General features: G+C 46.3%; 1 pseudogene; it reads left to right on the top strand.

Moving 5' to 3' along the window:
- Nucleotides 1–8,151, top strand: part of LOC127923585 (nuclear receptor ROR-alpha A-like) — an 18,047-nt pseudogene extending 9,896 nt beyond the window's left edge.
- Nucleotides 8,152–9,079: the final 928 nt, after the last annotated feature.

The following is a 9,079-nucleotide window of genomic DNA, read 5'->3' as shown; positions in this document are numbered from 1 at the left end:
CTGTCCTGGGGTAACGGTCTCCTCTCAGTAATATAGTGATTATTAGTCATCTCCTGTCCTGGGGTAACGGGTAATATAGTGATTATTAGTCATCCCTGTCCTGGGGTAACGGGTCTCCTCTCAGTAATATAGTGATTATTAGTCATCTCCTGTCCTGGAGAAACGGTCTCCTCTCAGTAATATAGTGATTATTAGTCATCTCCTGTCCTGGGGAAACGGTCTCTCAGTAATATAGTGATTATTAGTCATCTCCCTGTCCTGGGGAAACGGTCTCCTCAGTAATATAGTGATTATTAGTCATCTCCTGTCCTGGGGTAACGGTCTCCTCTCTCAGTAATATAGTGATTATTAGTCATCTCCTGTCCTGGGGTAACGGTCTCCTCTCAGTAATATAGTGATTATTAGTCATCTCCTGTCCAGGGGTAACGGTCTCCTCTCAGTAATATAGTGATTATTAGTCATCTCCTGTCCTGGAGAAACGGCTCCTCTCAGTAATATAGTGATTATTAGTCATCTCCTGTCCTGGGGAAACGGTCTCCTCTCAGTAATATAGTGATTATTAGTCATCTCCTGTCCCGGGAAACGGCCCTCTCAGTAATATAGTGATTATTAGTCATCTCCTGTCCTGGGGTAACGGTCTCCTCTCAGTAATATAGTGATTATTAGTCATCTCCTGTCCTGGGGAAACGGTCTCCTCTCAGTAATATAGTGATTATTAGTCATCTCCTGTCCTGGGAGAAACGGCTCCTCTCAGTAATATAGTGATTATTAGTCATCTCCTGTCCTGGAGAAACGGGTTCCTCTCAGTAATATAGTGATTATTAGTCATCTCCTGTCCTGGAGAAACGGTCTCCTCTCAGTAATATAGTGATTATTAGTCATCTCCTGTCCTGGGGTAACGGTCTCCTCAGTAATATAGTGATTATTAGTCATCTCCTGTCCTGGGGAAACGGTCTCCTCTCAGTAATATAGTGATTATTAGTCATCTCCTGTCCTGGGGTAACGGTCTCCTCTCAGTAATATAGTGATTATTAGTCATCTCCTGTCCTGGAGAAACGGTCTCCTCAGTAATATAGTGATTATTAGTCATCTCCTGTCCTGAGAAACGGTCTCCTCTCAGTAATATAGTGATTATTAGTCATCTCCCTGTCCTGGGGTAACGGTCTTCCTCTCAGTAATATAGTGATTATTAGTCATCTCCTGTCCTGGGGTAACGGTCTCCTCTCAGTAATATAGTGATTATTAGTCATCTCCTGTCCTGGGGTAACGGTCTCCTCTCAGTAATATAGTGATTATTAGTCATCTCCCTGTCCTGGAGAAACGGTCTCTCTCAGTAATATAGTGATTATTAGTCATCTCCTGTCCTGGGGAAACGGTCTCCTCTCAGTAATATAGTGATTATTAGTCATCTCCTGTCCTGGGAAACGGTCTCCTCTCAGTAATATAGTGATTATTAGTCATCTCCTGTCCTGGGGTAACTGTCTCCTCTCAGTAATATAGTGATTATTAGTCATCTCCTGTCCTGGGGTAACGGCCCTCTCAGTAATATAGTGATTATTAGTCATCTCCTGTCCTGGGGTAACAGTCTCCTCTCAGTAATATAGTGATTAGTTATCTCCTGTCCTGGAGAAACGGTCTCCTCTCAGTAATATAGTGATTATTAGTCATCTCCTGTCCTGGGGTAACGGTCTCCTCTCAGTAATATAGTGATTATTAGTCATCTCCCTGTCCTGGGAAACGGTCTCCTCTCAGTAATATAGTGATTATTAGTCATCTCCTGTCCTGGGGTAACGGTCTCCTCTCAGTAATATAGTGATTATTAGTCATCTCCTGTCCTGGGGTAACAGTCTCTCTCAGTAATATAGTGATTATTAGTCATCTCCTGTCCTGGGGTAACGGTCTCCTCTCAGTAATATAGTGATTATTAGTCATCTCCTGTCCTGGCTGGGGAAACGGTCTCCTCTCAGTAATATAGTGATTATTAGTCATCTCCTGTCCTGGGGTAACAGTCTCCTCTCAGAAATATAGTGATTATTAGTCATCTCCTGTCCTGGAGAAACGGTCTCCTCTCAGTAATATAGTGATTATTAGTAATCTCCTGTCCTGGGGTAACGGTCTCCTCTCAGTAATATAGTGATTATTAGTCATCTCCTGTCCTGGGGTAACGGCCCTCTCAAAGTAATATAGTGATTATTAGTCATCTCCTGTCCTGAGAAACGGTCTCTCTCAGTAATATAGTGATTATTAGTCATCTCCCTGTCCTGGGGTAACGGTCTCCTCTCAGTAATATAGTGATTATTAGTCATCTCCTGTCCTGGGGTAATGGTCTCCTCTCAGTAATATAGTGATTATTAGTCATCTCCTGTCCTGGGGTAACGGTCTCCTCTCAGTAATATAGTGATTATTAGTCATCTCCTGTCCTGGAGAAACGGTCTCCCTCTCAGTAATATAGTGATTATTAGTCATCTCCTGTCCTGGGGTAACGGTCTCTCACAGTAATATAGTGATTATTAGTCATCTCCTGTCCTGGGGTAACGGGTTCTCACAGTAATATAGTGATTATTAGTCATCTCCTGTCCTGGGGTAATGGTCTCCTCTCAGTAATATAGTGATTATTAGTCATCTCCTGTCCTGGGGTAACGGTCTCCTCTCAGTAATATAGTGATTATTAGTCATCTCCTGTCCTGGGGTAATGGTCTCCTCTCAGTAATATAGTGATTATTAGTCATCTCCTGTCCTGGGAGTAACGGTCTCCTCTCAGTAATATAGTGATTATTAGTCATCTCCTGTCCTGGGGTAACGGTCTCCTCTCAGTAATATAGTGATTATTAGTCATCTCCTGTCCTGAGAAACGGTCTCCTCTCAGTAATATAGTGATTATTAGTCATCTCCTGTCCTGGAGAAACGGTCTCCCTCTCAGTAATATAGTGATTATTAGTCATCTCCTGTCCTGGGGTAACGGTCTCCTCTCAGTAATATAGTGATTATTAGTCATCTCCTGTCCTGGGGTAACGGTCTCCTCTCAGTAATATAGTGATTATTAGTCATCTCCTGTCCTGGGGTAACGGTCTCCTCTCAGTAATATAGTGATTATTAGTCATCTCCCTGTCCTGGGGAAACGTCTCCTCTCAGTAATATAGTGATTATTAGTCATCTCCTGTCCTGGGGTAACGGCCTCCTCTCAGTAATATAGTGATTATTAGTCATCTCCTGTCCTGGGGTAATGGTCTCCTCTCAGTAATATAGTGATTATTAGTCATCTCCTGTCCTGGGGTAACGGGGTTCTCCTCTCAGTAATATAGTGATTATTAGTCATCTCCTGTCCTGGAGAAACGGCTCCTCTCAGTAATATAGTGATTATTAGTCATCTCCTGTCCTGGGGTAACGGTCTCCTCTCAGTAATATAGTGATTATTAGTCATCTCCTGTCCTGGAGAAACGGTCTCCTCTCAGTAATATAGTGATTATTAGTCATCTCCTGTCCTGGGGTAACGGTCTCCTCCTCAGTAATATAGTGATTATTAGTCATCTCCTGTCCTGGAGAAACGGTCTCCTCTCAGTAATATAGTGATTATTAGTCATCTCCTGTCCTGGGGTAACGGTCTCCCTCTCAGTAATATAGTGATTATTAGTCATCTCCCTGTCCTGGAGAAACGGTCTCCTCTCAGTAATATACTGATTATTAGTCATCTCCTGTCCTGAGAAACGGTCTCCTCTCAGTAATATAGTGATTATTAGTCATCTCCTGTCCTGAGAAACGGTCTCCTCTCAGTAATATAGTGATTATTAGTCATCTCCTGTCCTGGAGAAACGGTCTCTCTCAGTAATATAGTGATTATTAGTCATCTCCTGTCCTGGAGAAACGGTCTCCTCTCAGTAATATAGTGATTATAGTCATCTCCTGTCCTGGGGTAACGGTCTCCTCTCAGTAATATAGTGATTATTAGTCATCTCCTGTCCTGGGGTAATGGTCTCCTCTCAGTAATATAGTGATTATTAGTCATCTCCTGTCCTGGGGTAACGGTCTCTCAGTAATATAGTGATTATTAGTCATCTCCTGTCCTGGAGTAACGGTCTCCTCTCAGTAATATAGTGATTATTAGTCATCTCCTGTCCTGGGGTAACTGTCTCCTCAGTAATATAGTGATTATTAGTCATCTCCTGTCCTGGGGTAACGGCCCTCTCAGTAATATAGTGATTATTAGTCATCTCCTGTCCTGGAGAAACGGTCTCCTCTCAGTAATATAGTGATTATTAGTCATCTCCTGTCCTGAGAAACGGTCTCCTCTCAGTAATATAGTGATTATTAGTCATCTCCTGTCCTGGGGTAACGGTCTCCTCTCAGTAATATAGTGATTATTAGTCATCTCCTGTCCTGAGAAACGGTCTCCTCTCAGTAATATAGTGATTATTAGTCATCTCCTGTCCTGGAGAAACGGTCTCCTCTCAGTAATATAGTGATTATTAGTCATCTCCTGTCCTGGGGTAACTGTCTCCTCTCAGTAATATAGTGATTATTAGTCATCTCCCTGTCCTGGGGTAACGGTCTCCTCTCAGTAATATAGTGATTATTAGTCATCTCCTGTCCTGGGGTAACGGCCCCTCTCTCAGTAATATAGTGATTATTAGTCATCTCCTGTCCTGGGGTAACGGTCTCCTCTCAGTAATATAGTGATTATTAGTCATCTCCTGTCCTGGGGTAATGGTCTCCTCAGTAATATAGTGATTATTAGTCATCTCCTGTCCTGGGGTAACGGTCTCCTCAGTAATATAGTGATTATTAGTCATCTCCTGTCCTGGAGAAACGGTCTCCTCTCAGTAATATAGTGATTATTAGTCATCTCCCTGTCCTGGGGTAACGGTCTCCTCTCAGTAATATAGTGATTATTAGTCATCTCCTGTCCTGGGGTAACGGCCCTCCTCAGTAATATAGTGATTATTAGTCATCTCCTGTCCTGAGAAACGGTCTCCCTCAGTAATATAGTGATTATTAGTCATCTCCCTGTCCTGGGGTAACGGTCTCCTCTCAGTAATATAGTGATTATTAGTCATCTCCTGTCCTGGGGAAACGGTCTCCTCTCAGTAATATAGTGATTATTAGTCATCTCCTGTCCTGGGGTAACGGCCCTCTCAGTAATATAGTGATTATTAGTCATCTCCTGTCCTGGGGTAATGGTCTCCTCTCAGTAATATAGTGATTATTAGTCATCTCCCTGTCCTGGGGTAACAGTCTCCTCTCAGTAATATAGTGATTATTAGTCATCTCCTGTCCTGGGTAACAGTCTCTCTCAGTAATATAGTGATTATTAGTCATCTCCTGTCCTGGGGTAATGGTCTCCTCTCAGTAATATAGTGATTATAGTCATCTCCTGTCCTGGGGTAACAGTCTCCTCTCAGTAATATAGTGATTATTAGTCATCTCCTGTCCTGGGGTAACAGTCTCCCTCTCAGTAATATAGTGATTATTAGTCATCTCCCTGTCCTGGGGTAATGGTCTCTCTCAGTAATATAGTGATTATTAGTCATCTCTGTCCTGGGGAAACGGTCTCCTCTCAGTAATATAGTGATTATTAGTCATCTCCTGTCCTGGGGTAACGGTCTCCTCTCAGTAATATAGTGATTATTAGTCATCTCCTGTCCTGGGGTAAACAGTCTCCTCTCAGTAATATAGTGATTATTAGTCATCTCCTGTCCTGGAGAAACGGTCTCCTCTCAGTAATATAGTGATTATTAGTCATCTCCTGTCCTGGGGTAACGGTCTCCCTCAGTAATATAGTGATTATTAGATCTCCTGTCCTGGAGAAACGGTCTCTCAGTAATATAGTGATTATTAGTCATCTCCTGTCCTGGAGAAACGGGTTCTCCTCAGTAATATAGTGATTATTAGTCATCTCCTGTCCTGGGGTAACGGTCTCCTCTCAGTAATATAGTGATTATTAGTCATCTCCTGTCCTGGGGTAACGGTCTCCTCTCAGTAATATAGTGATTATTAGTCATCTCCCTGTCCTGGAGAAACGGACTCTCAGTAATATAGTGATTATTAGTCATCTCCCTGTCCTGGGGTAACGGTCTCCTCTCAGTAATATAGTGATTATTAGTCATCTCCTGTCCTGGAGAAACGGGTCCCTCTCAGTAATATAGTGATTATTAGTCATCTCCCTGTCCTGGGGTAACGTCTCCTCACAGCCACAAACTAGACTCTGTCTCCTCCCTCCCCCTCCCTCTCCCTCCCCTCCCTCCCTCCCCCTCCCTTCCTCCTTCCTCCCTCCCTCCCTCCTCCCTCCCTCCCTCCCCCCCTCCCTCCCTCCCTCCCTCCCTCCCTCCCTCCCTCCTCCCTCCCTCCCTCCCTCCCTCCCTCCCTCCCTCCCTCCCTCTCCTCCCTCCCTCCCTCCCCCCCTCCCTCCCTCCCCTTCTCCCCCCTCCCTCCTCCCCTCCTCCCTCCTCCCTCCCTCCAGGGTTTCTTCAGGAGGAGCCAGCAGAGTAATGCAGGGTACTCCTGCCCTCGTCAGAAGAACTGTTTGATTGACAGGACCAGCAGAAACCGCTGCCAACACTGTAGACTGCAGAAATGCCTGACCGTGGGCATGTCACGGGACGGTATGTATATCAGGGTTGGGGTCAATTCCATTTTAATTGTAATTGTAATTAAAATAAATTGGAAAAGAGTAAAACATTTCATCTTTTGTAATGCAGTATTTTTACATTTCCCAGCTGATGGAATTCTTAATGCAAATAGTGTGAAATGTTGACAGCAGGATTTGTTTAAATTTTTATTTATTTAACTAGGCAAGTCAGTTAAGATGGCCTAGGAACAGTGGGTTAACTGCCTTGATCAGACTGAAGGACAGATTTGAACCTTGTCAGCTCAGGGATTTGAACTTGCAACCTTGCAGTTACTGAGGGAATTGAATTCAAATTGGAATTTGTGGAATTGTTGTGGATTGTTGTGGATAATATTGAATTGAGAATTTAATTCTTGGAATTGACCTAACATTGGAATTGAGAGGAATTATTGTGGATAATATTGAATTGAGAATTTAATTCTTGGAATTGACCGAACATTGGAATTGAGAGGAATTGTTGTGGATGATATTGAATTGAATTGACCTAACATTGGAATAGAGAGGAATTATCTCTGAAATCAAAGACGGACTTGGAATTTGAACAGATATACATTGAATTTACAGCTGAATTGATGTAAAATGTAATTTGTGGAACTATAACCACGATGCATAGGCACACACACACACACACACACACACACACACACACACACACACACACACACACACACACACAGACACACACACACCGACACACACACACACACACACACACACACACGACACACACACACACCGACACACACACACACCGACACACACACCGACACACACACACACACACACACACACACACACACACACACACACACACACACACACACACACACACACACACACACACACACACACCGACACACACACACACACCGACACACACACACACCGACACACACACACCGACACACACACACACACACACACACACACACACACACACACACACACACACACACACACACACACACACACACACACACACAGACACAGACACACACACACACACTGGATTATGAGTCCACTTCGTCCGTCTTCTCATTTTCCTCCTCAGAGAGGTCAAGTTCTCACACCACGCTATTGTTCAATTAAATAACCTTCGTCAACGTCTCTCCATGTCCCCACAGCGGTGAAGTTTGGCCGTATGTCCAAGAAGCAGAGAGACAGCCTGTATGCTGAGGTCCAGAAGCACCGTCTCCAGCAGGCCCAGCAGCTGCAGAGAGAGACCTCCATCCCCAGAACCCGGAGGAGGTCGAGCCTCTCTCTCCCACTATGGCTCACCGACCTCCCGGAAGACCTGGGAGGGTACATGGAGGAAAACAGCCCTGGGGGGTAACGCCCAGCCTCCAAGGGGGCTCTGAGTCGGGAGGAGTGGGGGTTCTACCTGGACATTCAGCCGTCTCCTGATCAGTCTGGTCTGGATATTAACGGTATAAAACCGGAGCCTCTTGTGATTATGGTTCCGACCAGGGTTTCTTCCCTACTGTTCCTTCACCAACGGGAGACACGTCTCCCACAGTATCTATGGCTGAGCTAGGTGAGTGGAGAGAGGGAGGGAGGGAGGGAGGGAGGGAGGGAGGGAGGGATGTCTCCCACAGTATCAATGGCTGAGCTAGGTGAGTGGAGAGAGGGAGGGAGGGAGGGAGGGAGGGAGGGAGGGAGGGAAGGAAGGAAGGAAGGAAGGAAGGAAGGAAGGAAGGAGGGAGGGAGGGAGGGAGGGAGGGAGGGAGGTCTCCCACAGTATCAATGGCTGAGCTAGGTGAGTGGAGAGAGGGAGGGAGGGAGAGAGGGAGGGAGAGAGGGAGGGAGAGACGTCTCCCACAGTATCAATGGCTGAGCTAGGTGAGTGGAGAGAGGGAGGGAGGAGAGAGGGAGGGAGAGAGGGAGGGAGAGACGTCTCCCACAGTATCAATGGGTGAGTGGAGAGAGGGAGGGAGGGAGGGAGGGAGAGAGGGAGAGAGGGGAGGGAGGGAGGGAGGGAGGGAGGGAGGGAGGGAGGGAGGGAGAGACGTCTCCCACAGTATCAATGGCTGAGCTAGGTGAGTGGAGAGAGGGAGGGAGGGAGGGAGAGAGGGAGGGAGAGAGGGAGAGACGGAGAGAGGGGAGGGAAGGAGGGAGGGAGGGAGGGAGGGAGGGAGGGAGGTCTCCCACAGTATCAATGGCTGAGCTAGGTGAGTGGAGGGAGGGAGGGAGGGAGAGAGGGAGGGAGACGTCTCCCACAGTATCAATGGCTGAGCTAGGTGAGTGGAGAGAGGGAGGGAGGGAGGGAGGGAGGGAGGGACGTCTCCCACAGTATCAATGGCTGAGCTAGGTGAGTGGAGAGAGGGAGGGAGGAGAGAGGGAGGGAGAGAGGGAGGGAGGGAGGGAGGGAGAGACGTCTCCCACAGTATCAATGGCTGAGCTAGGTGAGTGGAGAGAGGGAGGGAGGGAGGGAGGGAGGGAGGGAGGGAGGGAGGGAGG

The sequence above is a fragment of the Oncorhynchus keta genome, unplaced genomic scaffold (assembly GCF_023373465.1).
Source record: "Oncorhynchus keta strain PuntledgeMale-10-30-2019 unplaced genomic scaffold, Oket_V2 Un_contig_30120_pilon_pilon, whole genome shotgun sequence".
In the NCBI taxonomy this organism is placed as follows: domain Eukaryota; kingdom Metazoa; phylum Chordata; class Actinopteri; order Salmoniformes; family Salmonidae; genus Oncorhynchus; species Oncorhynchus keta.
This window is presented reverse-complemented; position numbering and strand designations above follow the sequence as displayed.